The 17,336-nt window shown below is 44.8% G+C and overlaps 1 protein-coding gene across 2 annotated transcripts in view; it reads right to left on the bottom strand.

Moving 5' to 3' along the window:
- DIP2C (disco interacting protein 2 homolog C) overlaps positions 1–17,336 on the bottom strand; it is a 361,724-nt gene that overhangs the window by 344,105 nt on the left and 283 nt on the right. The window lies entirely within an intron of this gene.

Raw genomic sequence — 17,336 nt, 5'->3', positions numbered from 1 at the left:
GCACCAATTTACATTCCCACCAACAGTGCACAAGGGTTCCCTTTTCTCCACATCCTCACCAACACTTGTTATTTGTTGTCTTTTTGATGATGGCCATTCTGGCAGGTGTGAGGTGATATCTCATCGTGGTTTGATTTGCATTTCCCTGATGATTAGTCATGTTGAATACCTTTTCATGTACCCGTTGGCCCTTTGTATGTTTTCTTTGAAAAAATGTCTATTCAGGTCCTTTGTTCATTTTTTAATTGGATTATTTGCTGTTTTGCTATATGAGGACAATAGGGAAAAAAACAGTTTCTGCAATAAGTGGTGTTGGGAAAACTGGAAAACGATCAGTTTTCCCAACACCACTTACTGAAGCAGAAGAATGGACTGGACCCCATTTTACACCACTCACAAAAATTAACCTGAAATGGATTAAAAACCTGAAAGTATAAAACTCCTAAAAGAAACAGAGGAAAAAAGATCCTTGACATAGGTCTTGGCAATGATTTCTTACATAAGACACCAAAAGCACAGGCAGCATAAGCAAAAATCAAGTGGGAATACATTAATCTAAAGAGCTTCTGCACGGCAAGGGAAAACCATCAGTGAATTAAAAAGGCAACCTACAGAGTGAGAGAAAATATTTGCAGTCCTTTTATCTGATAAGAGGTTAATATCCAAAATAGAAAGGATTAAGTTTTGTGTTTTCAACATAGTTCAATTCTGAGGCATCTTAACATGTAAACTTTCTTCTACCTTTTTTTTCTTTAACAAAGTATGGTGCCCTGTAATAGATAAACCTTTATATGATACAACATAGGACCTATCAAGTTTATTTTGCTCCAGGAGGGAGAAAGGGAGGACCGCCTTGGGAAAGTCCACTGAACTTCTGTGACTTCTTGACTAGAAATTATCCAGTCGGCAATCCTGAGCGTGGGTCCTAGCCCACCTTCACCCACTGTGAGCCCTGGACAAGATGTTTAACCTCGAACCTTGTTTTTACTGAGAAAGAACAAAAACCTGTTTCATGTGGTTAATGGATTCCCCCCCATAAAGTAATACAACAATACATGTGAAACACTGTTATAAACTAGACAGCACCAACCTTGTTTCACCAGTGTTATAGTTCTGGACTAATTAAAATGACATGGAGACATAAAATGTATTGGTATTACATTGAATTGTAAAATTACAGATTTTTAAAAATCTTTGTCCCAATTTTTATAGTGTTACTTACAGATTTTTTTAAATATCAATTTATATTCTAAAATAATATTTGTGATGTGTTAAAACTGTAGTGTATCAAGCATTTTAAACTGTTCCAAATATACATCTAAAAATACATAGGCAACTTTTTAATAAACATTATGGCAGAGGAATTACAACTCCTAATTCAACACATTATAATTCAGAATAGCAGAAAAGTCACACAGTTCTCACAGACTCCTGAAAAAACATATAGTAATAAACTCAAAAGAAGTATGTTAGCAAATTTTTATAACTGTGAAACGCTTTAAATTATCAACTAATAAGAAAATGTCTGTTGAATTATGACTGGCAAATGCCAAAATCATCTTTCCACCTTTCACTCTTTACCCTGGGGCTGGTGAAGACAGATCTGCCTGGGAAGTTGAGGTTGAAAAAGTAAACACGGAGCTTTGAAAATTTAGGTTTCCTGGATGCAACAGAAAATCATTGTAACGTTTCTGCACCAGTGGGTCCTCTCAATCTTTATTTTTCCTTTTTTCTTTTGATGACTTATATAAAGTATACATACATATTTTAACATATTTTAACACATAATGTTACATATCTGTGACCTTTATTTCATTATTAACTTAATTCCAAAGCTAAATGGTACTTTTTTCATGGAAAGAAAAGAGGGAAGGGGATAAATGGTAACTATGTAATCTAGAACAAGGTTTTTGTTTTTTGTTTTTTTTTTTTAATTTTAATTTTTATTTTTATTTTTTTTATTAGTTTCTGCTTTATAACAAAGTGAATCAGTCATACATATACATCTGTTCCCACATCCCCTCCCTCATGCATCTCCCTCCCTCCCACCCTCCCCATCCCACCCCAGAACAAGGTTTTTAATTGTACAAGTCCACTAATGATACCATCTAGTAGGGAAAATATTTTTTAAAGTTCCAGAAAACTTTACAGTATATGAGTAAGCTTTTCAGAAAAGCTTCAGAAAAACACACACCGTTGTTCAGAAGATTCTGAGTTTTTCCTAAAAAGTCCGTAGAACCTACATCTTGACCCCTGTGTGATAAGGCGTGGGATGATGGCCCACCACCCATGAAACTCCGCCTCTCCCTCAAGGAAGCCCTGAGCAAGCCTCACACCACTTCCCTGGAAAACCATCAACCACGGGAACCGGGTAAAATGTGTGAGAGTCAAGTAAAAACAGGAGCTGAGCTTCTCTCTTACAGGATCTAATGCCAGGAACAGTCCATAAAGCTGACCCTGGACTCAGCATCCCTGGTCCCTGAACACAATCTGCTGGTACAGGTCAGCAGTGGGATGCAAATCCCTCACAGAAGCCACTTTCCTCTCTCCGCAGAGGCTCGGGCTCCACCTCAGCTTTGACGCAGGGCTTGAACTTTTAAGGACCCGCAGTTACCACCTGAGGCTGGCAGACATCTGGCATCACTGCCCCCATCGCTGATGTGCGCCCCAACTCCAGGTGGGATGCGGGAGGTAAGCCTAGCTCTTAGCATCCTTCCTCCTCTGCATTAATGGGGGGGGGTAATATATATTTAAAATAAAAGTTCACATAACACAATTCTGGATTTCATTTTTCTTCAAACCAGCCATCTGTGCGCAATTATTCTTTTTGTACCTACTGGGAAAGTTGAAAATAAAGGCTAGGACACAATTACCTACCCCAAATGCTCCCAGAGTCAAGACTAAACCAGAATTTCCTGCTGCCTACTTCTTTTCCTTCCACTCTGATACCCCTGTACCAAGAAATGTACTATAAACTTCGAGTGGGTGGAGAGGCCCCAGGGTCCCACAGGTTGGCCAGCTGCCCTGGACTTGCCTGGAGACCCATACCCCTGCCCCGCCCAAGACCGTCATTCAGAAGGTGGGAGCTGGGGCAGGGAGTCAGCCTCCCAGGTGACTGCAATAAACTGCCTGTTTTCCACAGGAAAGAACCAACAGATGGTAAAACAGAGCCTGGCCGTCCGAGTGCTGGCCACACCTGTGCAAATTTCAAGGGCAGTGACAGTCGCAAGCTGAACTGGCTTTCCTCGGGTGGCTGCCGGGCTGTGCGAGGGCCATGGCCTCAGGTGCCAGGACGCTGGCTGGCTGCGGTCTGGGCAGGGGGGCTGGGGGAAGGTGCCTAGGCTAAGGCACGTGGTCAGAGCCATCATGCTCCCCCAGGCCCACAAGACAAGAGGAAGCCCCCAGCCAGGAACCACCCCTGCAGTCATGTCTGCCTGAGAAGCACTGTGCTCCCCACACTGGAAACAGGCAGGGGGCTCGCTCCCAGGCCGTGGGCAAGGGTCCCAAAGGAAAAATGGGGAGGGGGACAGGACGCATGCAGAAATAAAAACAATCACTCACGTGTGCCTTTGAGAAGCAGGAAAGGTCCCGGTGCCATCATTCCACTAGGCTCAGTGCCCGAGCCCCTGGCCCCAGCCCCACAGCTCAGCCAGAGCAGTCAGGCCGGGAGTAGCCAGGCTGGGAGCAGGGTCAGAATGGCCCACCCCAAACACAGGTGTTCCAGGCACAACGAGGGAAGGGCTGCCCCCCAGCATCCAGTTGCTCCCTTCTCGGCACTCAGAACCCTCCTTGCTGAGACCACTCACTGGGTGTCTGACTGCACATGGCCTCGAAGTAGATCCTTCTCAATTATTTGTCTATCGATACTGAGCTTCCCACTGGCTTCCATCCTATCTCCTGGATTATAAAAACAGCTGTCACCACTCCCATAGTTCCCAAGAGACCCTCGCTCAATAAATTGCAAATGAAATAAATGCTTAAGGAACAGAACAATTCAAAAGTTCCCATGTGGCAAAAACAATCCCTAACTTTGGAATCAAATGTGACTGAACCAATTAGATATACATGTGTATGTTTGCACCTACACACACACACACACACACACACACGCGCACACATACACTCTTCCACCTAAATACACACCAGCAAGGGGGTGGGGCATGTCAGCCACTTAAAAGTCCACTATATTTAGTATTAAATAGTGAACAACAAATAATATGGCAAAGCTATTCCATCTAAATCCCCAGAGAGTATTTTTATTGTAAAGTAATTTATCCTCTTAAAATAAGCAAATATCTCCTTTAGGAACTATAGACACTCTAAGTAAAACACAGAAAACTGTATAAGCACAGCTTTCAAAGTATGACAAAAGCCAGATGCTTTTTTCAAAAAGGTCATCCAACATCCAAACCGAACACACCCTAATTTTCAGCTGCTGTTCAGATGAAAGCATCTTTGTTGTCTGCTTGTGAGTGATAATAATACTGTAATCAGTTTTACATTTCATACCCACCTCAATGTGAGGTGCTTCCAAACAAAGGCCAGAATCCTCAGGGCCACCACAGGAGCAAAAACAATCCACACTCAAATGACAGGGAAACTATTTATGTGGCAACATGTGATTTCTTATTTATAGAGCTCTGTTAATTATTTTGCATATAAGCAGTGTTGAACTAGGCCTGCAGAGCTTGAGTACACGTGGGCTGGGTGGAGTAATTGGTGGGGCAGAGAAAGGTCAGCCAAACCCCACAAAAAACAATTAAAATTTCCACAGACAGTCCACAAAACAGGTGATATTTAGGCAACTGAAAGTTCATTTAGAGGTGTAGAGGTGTCTTGCTCAAAAAAAAAAGTCCTTTCCACAGGTTATCAAAAAGTCACAGCAGTCAGGACCCCACCACACACACACATCCACCATATAGTGAGGGTCTGTGGGTGAAAGACAACAAAATAGAAGAAGGATGAAGGGATAAGAAAGGAAAGAACGTGAGTGAAAGGGATGACCAGTAGGGACTCAGAATTGAGAACAACGTGAAAAACGGGAATTAAATATACGACTGTATGGTTATCATCTCAGAGAAACCAAGAGTTAGTCTAAGTTACAAGTAACAATGTCATCACTCCGAGCCTACAGCCCATCTTCTGGATCGGATCCACATTATGAAAAAATAGTTAATTCACAATGCAGTGAAATGATTCAGCCATAGATAACCAAATTAATTATAATCCACTAAAAGTCAAATTGTATCATTTTTAAAGATTGGGCTATTATGCAGATAACGGGCAGCTTTTAGGTTTAAAACAAGCTGGAAATGACCTTGTTTCCCTTAATTCTATCAGCATGGGCCCAGCTAGGCCAAGACTGATGGCTTTCACAGCTAATAGAACAGGTGCAATCATAAATACATGAAAATGATCTGGAGACAGAATAATCCATGTTCTCTGTTTAAGCTAGTCATGGGATTTCCGATAAGTGGGTGAAACATTCACACTTCTTACAAGAAAGACATGGCAAATACACAGTACACAAAACCATCTTTGTTCTGGGATTGATTTATTTAATATAACACAGAACGTATTCAGGGCTTCCTGATACTAGAATATCTACCTTTATTAATGAGGAGCTACCGGTTTTCTGACCAAGTTGTCAGTGTCCAAAAGCACTATTCAAACAGTCCATCTTATAGCAAAAAGGCATGATACATGCACACACATACAAGTACCATCTTGGACACACTTGTATTCAAATTTCTGGTGCAAATGGAAATAATCAGGGAACGGGGAGGGTGTAAACTAGTGAGAATAAAGATGGATGCTCTAGAAAATTCCTGAGGCAATATCCCAGGGTGACCACGTCACACAAAAATCTTATCCACTTTATACATGGTCATTCCTGCCGACATTTACCTGGATTAAGATTTCTGTATTTACATAAAAGAAAGGAGACATAGATTTGTCCTAACAAGATCCTCTAATCACTAGATTATTTTCACAATTATGCGTAATCACTAAATAGCTTCCACTCAAGGAACAAAAAATAAAATAACAAAAGAAAGCCACAATCCCAACAACTTAATTAAGCATATTATAGTTATGAAAATAAAGGCTCTTTTTTGAGACCACAGGTTCCTAAAATATCCTTCATGGAACTCTGTACCAGTAATGGCTGGTAATTAAGTTAATTGTTACATCAGGTGAAAAAACACATCATTAAGGTATGCGAAAGTAAATACGTAAAAAAGAAAAGTCACCACACATACCATGAAACTTGGTATCTCTTTCAACATTCCATTTCTGACTTGGATTCCTAACTCACTACATGAGGGTGGTGTCCTGTCGGGAGCTGGAAGGGAGGAGGCTGGTGCCAGGAGAGCGTCCGGGGCAAACTGGCCGACTCGCACCCACCACTCAGGCACGGGACCTCAGGCAAGCTCACTAACGTGCTTCCCTTTTTGTAAGACAACTGTCCTTCAAAAAAGGTAATCTGGGCTTCCCTGGTGGCGCAGTGGTTGAGAGTCCGCCTGCTGATGCAGGGGAAGCGGGTTCGTGCCCCGGTCCGGGAAGATCCCACATGCCGCGGAGCGGCCTGGCCCGTGAGCCATGGCCGCTGAGCCTGCGCGCCTGGAGCCTGTGCTCAGCAACGGGAGAGGCCACAACAGTGAGAGGCCCGTGTAACGCAAAAAAAAAAAAAAAAAAAAGTAATCTATGTAAGACACCTAATGCAGTGCTTAGCACATGTGAACAATCAGTGAGTGGTGGCCTGAGACATGTAAGCATCCTCCCCCATAAACAGAGATAACAGACTTTGTTCACACCAAAAAAGACATCAATTTGCAACATCTGATTTAAAAATCCGAGTTATGCACTGTCCACTCCTACTGACAAGACTCCGGTTCTCTGGGGACCAGAGATGAGGGTGGATCACATCCATTAGATGTGGCCTGCATCCCTGCAAGGCCTGGAGAAGGTCAGACAGGCACTCCACTTGGAATAAAAGCACTCTACATAAAAGACCTAAGATTGATTGCCTTGTAAGTGATTGGTGGCGGCTTAAACATGATCGCCATCATCCTGGTTAGTAATAGGAAGCTTTGAGAGAGGTCACTCTTGCAGAGACACTGAAGAGGTTATTCCTGGAACCTCATGTAGAATATTTTTCCCAGAAACAACATAAGAACTAACAGCATCGTCTCTTGACCAGAACGATTAAGATTTCAGATAAGCCATACCATATCCAGCCTCCTGATTCTAAAGGATGCTGTTCCGGGGCTTCCCTGGTGGCGCAGTGGTTAAGAATCTGCCTGCCAAAGCAGGGGACATGGGTTTGAGCCCTGGTCTGGGAAGATTCCCACATGCCGCGGGGCAACTAAGCCCGTGTGCCACAACTGCTGAGCCTGCATTCTAGAGCCCGCAAGCCACAACTACTGAGCTCGCACACCTAGGGCTCATGCTCCCCAACAAGAGAAGCCACCGCAATGAGAAGCCCGCACACTGCGACGAAGAGTAGCCCCCACCCGCCACAACTAGAGAAAGCCCGCGCGCAGCAACGAAGACCCAACTCAGCCAAAAAAAAAAATTTTTTTTAATAAATAAAGGATGTTCATCTTCCATGAGAAACAAAAAAATTTCAAACATACAGCAAACAGAGTTGTACAGCGAACACCCATATATTCATCCCCTAGATGACAGATTCAATCTTAAATGCAAAGTTTAGGGGCAGCCAGCTAAGAAAACGTGCAGCATAAGCCTCCACCCGTTACAACCACATGCAAGGGAAATTCGTCCGATTTCCTCACTGACTTGGAACAGGCTGCTGGGGAGGGCGCTGCCCACTGCCCACACTCCTGAGAGCACCCAGGACTCCACAGGGCTCCCGCTGCTGATCTCACAGGAGAAGACGGGATCCCCATCATGCTTCAAAAGAAAGCAGCTCGGGCTTCCCTGGTGGCGCAGTGGTTGAGAGTCCGCCTGCCGATGCAGGGGACGCGGGTCCGTGCCCCGGTCCGGGAAGATCCCACATGCTGCGGAGCGGCTGGGCCCGTGAGCCATGGCCGCTGAGCCTGCGCGTCTGGAGCCTGTGCTCCGCAACGGGAGAGGCCACAACAGTGAGAGGCCCGCGTACCACAAAAAAAAAAAAAAAGAAAGCAGCTCGGTGGTTCAGTTCACTCGTGATGGTGAAAATGTGTCGGGAAGCCAAGATTCTAGGCTCGTGATGAGTTTCTGATCATTTGAAGTCTCCTCATCTATACAGAGAAGCTAATGTCATTTCCCTAGAAAATATTTTCAAAGGACTAAAAAAGGTCAATATGAAAGCAGATAAAAGCGATAAGGCACCATGAGATGGATAAGCTTTATTTCATATCTTTGTTTCAAGGAATGCTAGTGTTCTAAATACTGCTCCCCACCCCACATCATCTTTCAAGAATTAGTGATAGGGATCAAACCTGCCCTACGACCACAATGACACAGTCAGCTTGTGAGCTTTCCATCTGTGGTAGGCACCCCCATCACCCGAGGAATGGCAGCTCATCCAAGGAACCTCTGCCCACATTCCTTCCCCAAGGCTTTGCTCCTCTGTATCCACGGGAGACAGAATATTGTACAACACTTTCAGAAAGCCTGTTTTACTTAGACACTTTCCATAAAGGGCAGATTTCATCCAGAATCCTATTTGTGTCAAATTCAACATGTCATGAAGGAAACAGCAAAATCAAGGCTACTTTCTTCCCCATGTCCCAGGCCAGATCTTCCTAATAACAGGAAAGAAATTCTAAAATACCAACAGCCATTAGAAAATCCTTTACTGGTATGATAGCTAAATAATAATTCGCCACCATCTAAAACAGGGAGGCAGAATTCTACTTCCTTTTCATATTAATGTATGTACAAGTAACAGAAATTCTCAAAGTCTGAACTCTGATATCAACAGCAAAATAACCCCAAGCGCTATTTCTCATTTGGCCCAGGTCAATGTTGTGCTTCGTGGGGGAAGCCTAGCCCCACAATTTGCAATAAGACTATATTCACTTGAGATAAAAGCAAAATGAAACAACAAAACCCACCCAAACACCAAGTCTCAGGTTGACAGAATTTCCCTACAGGACAGGCACTGCAACAGTAACTTGTAAGCATGAGGTACATTATAATGTACCTTAGTAACATTACTAACAAAGTTTCCACCTTGGCAAGGTGATACACTATTTCCTTGGGTTTAAGTAGGTGTTTTTTTTTTTTAAGATTTTTTTTGATGTGGACCATTTTTAAAGTCTTTATTGAATTTGTTACAACATTGTTTCTGTTTATGTTTTGGTTTTTTGGCCGCAAGGCACGTGGGATCTTAGCTCCCTGACCAGGGATTGAACCCGCACCCCCTGCGTTGGAAGGCTAAGTCTTAACCACTGGACCGCCAGGGAAGTCCCTAAATAGGTGTATTTTAATGACATAAGTTTAATGGAATTGCACTCTTGCTTAAAGAGCTCCTTAAACACTACTTTATATTACTAAATCTCAACAGCCTTCAAGCATCCATCACGTTCATCAAAACAAGAAAAAAACAAAAGATGTTTCGAAGCCCAATGATGCTCACTTAAGCTATCCTGAAGTACAGCTCCACCTTAGTACTTGGGTGTTACTCTTAAGTTGTTTTTACACATAACTGAAGCCATAACTTCTGTGATACCATTAAATTCACAGCGGGGGCGGGGGGGTGCTTCAAACTATCTCTGGTTTTTATTTTAAAAGAAGCAGCTTATGAAAGTCGATAAGAAAAAGATCCCACTCACTCACAAACCCACACGGCACTCAACCGACATAACTGCCAGGGTGATCGTAAAGGATAAAAGCCCAGGACCTGTTACAGGTGTTGGGAGGGGGGGGCACAGAGCCCCGGGTCCACTGCCATGGTGAGCCCTGGCTCTGACCTGGCCTCTCAGAGCTGCCCAGGCTCACGCAATCCTACCTGTGTGGTCTGTTGGGTAGCATCCACGTGCACTTGTCTCGGGACAGGACACGGGGCCATGACGAGAGGGGTGCCAGTTCAGTCCCTCTCCACACACACTGAGGGCAGGGGGACACACACCTCCAGGAGGACAATTCCCACAGTCACAGCGGTGGAGCTCTGTGTTTCGTCCTGGGGGCATTGTGGTGAGGGGACTGCAGGAGATGGTCAAGCCCTTCCTCCACGAAGCGCTGGAACGACTCTGATTGGAGGTCCACACATGGTCCTGAGATTCGATGATTACAGCCTAATAGGACGTCCTTCCCGGACACACCTGGACTTGAATCTGACCTAGGACACCTTTCCCCAATTATTCTCTTGAAAAGTAAAGGGGCTGAAAAAAGGGATTCCAGGAATATTGACACAAAGAGTCCACCAGAAAGGAAGTTTTATCTTTAAAAAAAAAAAAAGAGGCATTGCAGCTCTGAAGCTATCCTAGCACAGGGTAAGTGCCCAGGTAGCATCTATTAAGAGGTGCATCCTCCAAGCACAGGAAAGTGAAAGTGCTTTCCCGCACCCGGGCCTATGCCTCCTCTCCACTGCTTTTCTCCGAAGGCCACTGTAACTCAAATCACCTGGATAAAGTGGGAGGCGGGAGGGCAGGGAACTCTGTCCCAGGGACAGCACCTCAGAGGGAAGCTGCAGGGCTGGATATTTATGGAGCGGATACTGTGACTCCGCCTCGCTGATCCCCACTACCATCCCAAAGGCAGAGTTCTTAACCCTATCTGACAGCCGAGGACACCAAAACTGGGAGAGCCTGGTGGTTTATCCGGGGTGATGCCACGACTGCAGAGCCCTGGACAGGCCCTCCCAACGTAGGAAAATCCATAGAAAGACTTCTCAGTGGACACTCGCATGAGAATTCTCAAGATCTTCACATAAATCTCCAAACAGGATTTAGAAAAAGACCCAAAGAGGTTCAAGAAGCAAAGAAGAAGGTCACACACAAGTTAAGCATGGATTTTTGTGCTTTCAGTGCCCACTGCACCAAATCCAGCCCCTCAGACCGATGGCTCCAGAGTGAGCCTGTCCTTCCTAAAGCATCTGGCCAACTCCAGATTTCACCCGTTCCTGGCCCCTGACGACATCAGGCTCTGCGACTCCTCTTATCCTTCTGTGAAGGTTTATAAGCTATATTTTGTCAGGTATCGTGACAGTGACATAACTGGATGTGCTCTATTTGCAATAAAGCATGTAATCTCCATTTATACTACTGTATTCATAAAGACCCAGAATCTCCTGATAAGGTTAATTAGTAACACAGTTTACATTTCTGTTTTCATTTCAGGTAAGCTGGCCAGGAAGCGCCTCCTTAGAGAGCTAGTCAGCTAGACCGACGCCACCTGCATCTTCACAAGGACATGACTCTGGGCTTGGCCAGGGAGGGGACAGGGCTCGATGTGGAGGTCTGTGTTCTTCCCGAGAGTGAAGCGGTCCAGACATGTGGCTCTGCCAACTCGAGGGAGTGGCAGGAACAAAGCCACGAAAGCGGATTAAGACCTGCCGCACGGAAACTGAGATGTGTGGGCCTCTCCCCACTAAAGCTTAACATGTTTTATAAACTCCTGACACATGGCAAGCTGCACTGGTAAGACACATGGTCAGAACACGAGAGACTCACTTTTCTGGTTTTAATTAGACACTCAGGACCGAGTGTCCAGCAGGGAACTGCCTTCCTCCTTGGCCAGAGCCTCAGACCTGAGGCTGGTGGGTGTGAAGCAGCCCACATTGAAGAGGTGACATATTTACATATGAGTTTTTTAACTTCGTAATTTTAAAATGTTAGAGTATTCCTCTAATTAAAAAAATAGAAGAATATGTGACTTGACTAACCAGATAATTCAGTAAAAAAAAAAAAATTAATTGTGCATAATTGCGGACAAGTATCTAAGGAATTGCTCTCGCTGGTGCCAAGAGAACTAGTTTGGATCTGGCCCGCAGTCTTCAATCTTTTCATGAGGACACAGAAACAGTTTCCAACTTAATAAGCAAAAAAAAAAAAAAAAGATTTAAAACCGGCAGCCCAGAAGAAAAAGATCTATTTAAGCCACGATCAATCACAGAATCTCTCAGTCCTCACTATCTTCGGTCATTTTTTCCCGGATTTTTCATACCTATGGCACAAAGCATTTGGTAAAGAACCACCTCAATTTGTGATTCTCAGCACAGAGAGCACCTTTCATTCTCCACGATATTCAACAGCAACAAAACTAAAGAGCAACCTCCCCAGTCCCCCACCCCACAAAAGAAGGCTGCTTGTTGTCATGTTGACTTTTACACTCAATATCTTAGCCTTTATTTTTCTTAAGGGCTTATGAACATTAACACCCTGTTGGGTCCTGAAGAAAGTGCCATATACGTACCAACCTGACTCCTATGTTCTTACCCCCGCCAGCTGGGATTCTCAATTAGATTCTCCCCTTTGAGAGCGCTATTTATTATCAAGAACAAATGGATGCAACTGCTTCTTTTGAGACGTGACGAGGTTTTGACCCTCTCAGCAGAACAGACACTGGCAATGCTAGTAGGTAACTTTCGTAGGGCACGCAAACAGATCATGAAAGAAGGAAAATGAACACGGGCAACCTTGGAAGTAGAGGCATGCAGACGGAGAGACCGGAGAACAGGAACAGTAAACAGTGGCCAGAGCCCATCGCATCCCCTGAGGTGCCTTCCATGTACCAGGATAAACAGTGATGTGCGAAACCAAGCCAATAACTGCAGGTGAGCATCTGCTTTTAGTAAGGTACCTGAGTAATTATGAGAATCTTAATATGACTAGGATTTGAACTGGTGAGTCAGTCTATATACATGACATCAAAATGAAGATTATCCAATACATTCTCTTTGCAATTCAGAAGAATCCTACAACTCATCCCATAAATCACTGCTTTAAAAAAAAAAATCAGCTCTAAAAAAAGAGACAACCCATTTGAAAACGGCTGGGAAGAGGAAGGCAAAAAGTGACTCATATCATCCAACAGCTTGTAGCCTCTAAACCATAACAAGAATATAAAGCCAGTGGGCCCAGAATGAAACAAAATAGAGTCGTTGTTACAGCTGTGACCTCACAACATTCAGCTCTAAGCATGACTACAGCACCACAACGATCTTTTGAGCATTGGGATCAACCTTACACATCAGTGCCTTTAATTTCCTGGCGAAATTTGACATCTATATTTATTCATCAAGAAAAGAACATTCAAATTTAACTATTTTCATAACTCTGAAGAACTCTTAAAATTCAGGTCCACACATTTCACATCCCACACATATCAATGCTGCCATTTTGTACATATTTTTAATTCAGATAACAATCTTTTAGATTTATCAAGCCAAGTAGTCCATTTCATTCACCACAATACGTACAGCTACTGGGGGCAGCTTTGAGACGATGTGACAGAGTGAACAGGTTTTGTTAACAATGGTGAGGTCTGATCCCCGGTGGAGCGCCTCAGCTATTATTTCCTGAATCTGCTGACCCCTTCCCTCCTCCCCTCCCAATGACAACAAATTATCAACAAGACTCTAGAAGAAAGCATTTTTTCACACATTTGCTTTCCAGAGTCCACTATTTCCTTTCAATGAGAACATTTGGGTTGCATTAGAGACAGCAGGTCTCCTCTCCCTGACCCTGGAAGGTGGTCCCAGGCTTCAGTTTGGGTGGCCACCTCTGCAGCCACAGGGACCTCCAAGAAAAGCACAGGGGCTGATGGGGACAGAACTCACGTTCTAGAGCTAAGCGTATCTGCTATATTGTGCTGGCAGCCCTGAAAATGCCACACACCCCCAAATCTACAAACCTTCCAACTAGCCATCTCTTTAAGATTTTACTCTGGTGACAGGATTATGCCAGCTGCATGTGAATTGCTCATCTGCAATTTAAAAAATTAGTGGTTCCTTGATCAACACAAAGAACTGATAGCATGCACCTCCTTCCTTGAGTAGTTTCACACTTACTAGAAAATGTTAAGTTGGACTCGATTACAGAACATAACTAATAGTTGCAGTAATTATGTACCTTACAAACCGAGTAACTCCCATAAGCAAGAGTTAGGAAGTTAGTAAGCACACTCACAATTTAAAAGCCACAAAGTAGAAAGCTAACGGACTTCTCTTCTGCAAACACCAAACAGTTTTCACAGGCTACATCACAAGGCAATTTCCCAAAGTCCTACCAAAATAAGAATTCAACCACTCCTGAAACAGTGGGACGATATCGTCTACAGTTGCAAGTCCAGGGTGTGTACAGCCCAGAACACAAGCCGTCAGTTAACACAGAAACTTACTGCTGAAGTTCAATCAACAACTGATTTTTTTTTTAATAAGACATGAGTCTGTCTTTATTGAGAAATTTTGTTTCCTCTCTGCTTTGCCAGTGTTTCCATTTAAAGTTTTTCCTTAAGCCAAATAATGTCTATTTACATATTAATGAAACTACCTGGGGGCCCTCTGAAAGCCAAACAGAAAAATGCATGATTCCAAAAGGCAAGAATGAAGGGAAGGGAAGGGAAGAAAAAAATGATTTAGGGAAAAGTGTGTGAAGAAAAGAGCCACCGCTACCCCACCTGGCACCCAGCAATCAGCCAGCTCACTGGCTTCCTCTCCATTTCACATTGAGTCCCAAGAATTCACCAGACCGACAACCCCTGGCTCCACACCAAAGACTTTACCCAGACCTGTGGATTGGAGGCCATTACTGCCCATAGGAGGGGCAGCCACCACATCTCCCCACAGAAATCTCCTGTTCTTTGCTGGCACCAGTTCTGCAGGGAGAGCAGCCCAGTTTTCCCCCAAGAGGGAAGCATTGGGTAGCAACAGACAGTGGAAAGAAAAGAGGAGGCAACCAGCAGGGCAGGAAAGTGAAAATCTGACTTCTGCAGCCAAGAAGTCAATCTGCAACCCTCTACCAAACAGTGACCCATAAAATAAAATAACCTAAGTGTCCGTAGCAGCACCAGCAGACAGTGCAAACCAAAACTGGACCAGCGTCCACTAATCTAGATAAGATATACAACCATTAACAGCTGGCAGGCCATATAGGAACTTTGAAAGAAGAGTCTACTCTTTTTTCAACCTACATTATGTGCTTAAAATGGAATTGTTTTCCCATGCTCCTTTGTAGGAACTGAGCACTGGAACATCCACACGTTTCCACAGTATGTTCTGATATTTTAATAAAACGATGAAGACTAATTTAAAGAATTCTCTCCACATGAATCCTGATTGAAGATAAAATATGAAAGCAATATGCTTAAATAACTCGGCATTAAAAGCTGTTTTAACTTTTCACTTTGAAAGTGGCTATGTTGGGGGATTTTAAGTTCTAAAATGTAAAGAGGCACAGATTTCTGATCCCTCCATTCTCTGGTTGCTATTAAGCAATACTGGAAAACAAGTTGATTCATCTAATTTAAGACAGTAAAACTACTCTACATAGTCACAAGACACAAAATTCCAAATGACCTTAAAGAGAGACCCAATCGACTCAGCATGGACAAAGCAAGTCAAAGATGACACAGCTAAAGCGGGGAGAGGCGGGCTGAGGCTGGGTGGCCAAAGCAACAACCCTCTGACTCTTACTCTTGGGTGAGGCAGCCAGGCCTAGCAGAGTTTAGAGAGAGAGAAAAACAATAATGTGATTCCCACATGCAAACACACACCCCTTTCTCTGCCCAGACACTCAATAAGAAACTCATTAAACCCTTTTTAAAAATCTGTAGGGACACAAGGAATTCACAGAGAACTAGGCTGAGCACACCTTGGTCTAAAGTGGTTTGCCATACCCTGGTCAACAGGGACACATTCTAGGAGTGACTGATGGTGACAGGTGAGTGCAATCTAGCAGGTGAGTGTCCACATCCACAAGCAGCCACTCCCACCAGGGGCCACGCACTGTCCCAGATGTGCAGAAGCAAATGTGAGCCCATCCCAGACTGACGGGAGAGGTGGAGGTGAGTTCAGACGGCTTCCCGCTTTGCCAACACAGGTAGAGTACTGACACTTAACAACAGTATAATACAGACATAGCAGAAGTGCTTGTCTGGAGAGAATGCATGAATGATACGGTGTTGTAAATAACACAACTGTGGTGCACAGCTACGGGGGCCTGCAAAGTGAGGGAGAAAAACCCATGTGAACGTTGACAAAATCAAACAACTTGGGCAAATAATTTCCAATGGGCACTTCATCCCTCCAAGCAATCTGTCCACACTGCACACCTTATCCACCAGTGTAGACCTAAGTACTGTTCGCCCAGCTGGGAATTGCACTGAGGTACCATCAACACCCTCATCATCTCCAACCCTTCAGAACAGTGTCTGTTGAGCAGAGTCCAGGAAACAGTCTCCTCCTATGGGACAGTTGAGCATTACAGAACCCTGCAGAACCCCAAATGTGAAACAGAAACATCTCCAGTCTGTGACATCGGAAAAGACACTTCGCCCCAGGCCCCCACCTGTACCCCCTTCTTCGCCCTGAAAGTGTTAAAAAGGAAACCGTACGGTCAACACCAGCTTCTCCCTGCTGATGAAAACTGGCACGAATCAATTTACTTTCTGGCTGCCAGCCCCACAAAACCGTTACACACACACACATATACAAGTTCACCACTATAACTGCTCCAAATATAAATTCGAGACAAGCCGGCCTGTCCCCACCCCACAGTGTATTAGTGGCCTTCCCAGGGTGAGCTGGGTGAATTCTAAATCTATATTAAACATTCAACATTTCGGAACTTCAGTGGTTTTTTTTTTTTTTTTTTAAGACATAGCAAAATCCGATCTGAAACTTATGACAGCTGAGCACATGATCCCACCATTAAGAGCAAATAAGAAACCGTATATAACACTCCATGAAATCACTGTGGCAAATCTGTCACAAATTCTAAGTATGGGACGATGGGAACGCGGCACAGACCCTGGCCTGAGGGAGGAGGCTTTCCAATTTCACCCAACCTTCGCATCCCAGCGGACGGGAACAATAGTAGTACTATCCCGGTCCAGCCAGGATGCCTCGGACACCGGCGGTCAAACCTCAAGTCCAAAGACAAGTTTCGCATTAGAACGAGGCCCGCGGAGCCTCAGGCCGCGCAACGCGGAACCGCCCCCGGCCCGGCCGCGGTGGGCAGCGCTCGGACGCGCACCAAGGACACGGCCCCGTCCGCCAGGCCGCGCGCGAGGCCGCCCCGGCCCCGCGGCCCGTCCTGCGCCCCGGCTGCGCCCCGGGCCCCGCGGCCCCGTCCTGCGCCCCGGCTGCGCCCCCGGCCCCGCGGCCCCGTCCTGCGCCCCGGCTGCGCCCCCGGCCCCGCGGCCCCGTCCGGCTCCCCAGGGCCCCG

The sequence above is a fragment of the Hyperoodon ampullatus genome (assembly GCF_949752795.1).
Source record: "Hyperoodon ampullatus genome assembly, chromosome: 3".
In the NCBI taxonomy this organism is placed as follows: Eukaryota; Metazoa; Chordata; class Mammalia; order Artiodactyla; family Ziphiidae; genus Hyperoodon; species Hyperoodon ampullatus.
Note: the sequence above shows the minus strand (reverse complement) of the source record. Positions and strands in the feature narration are given on the sequence as shown.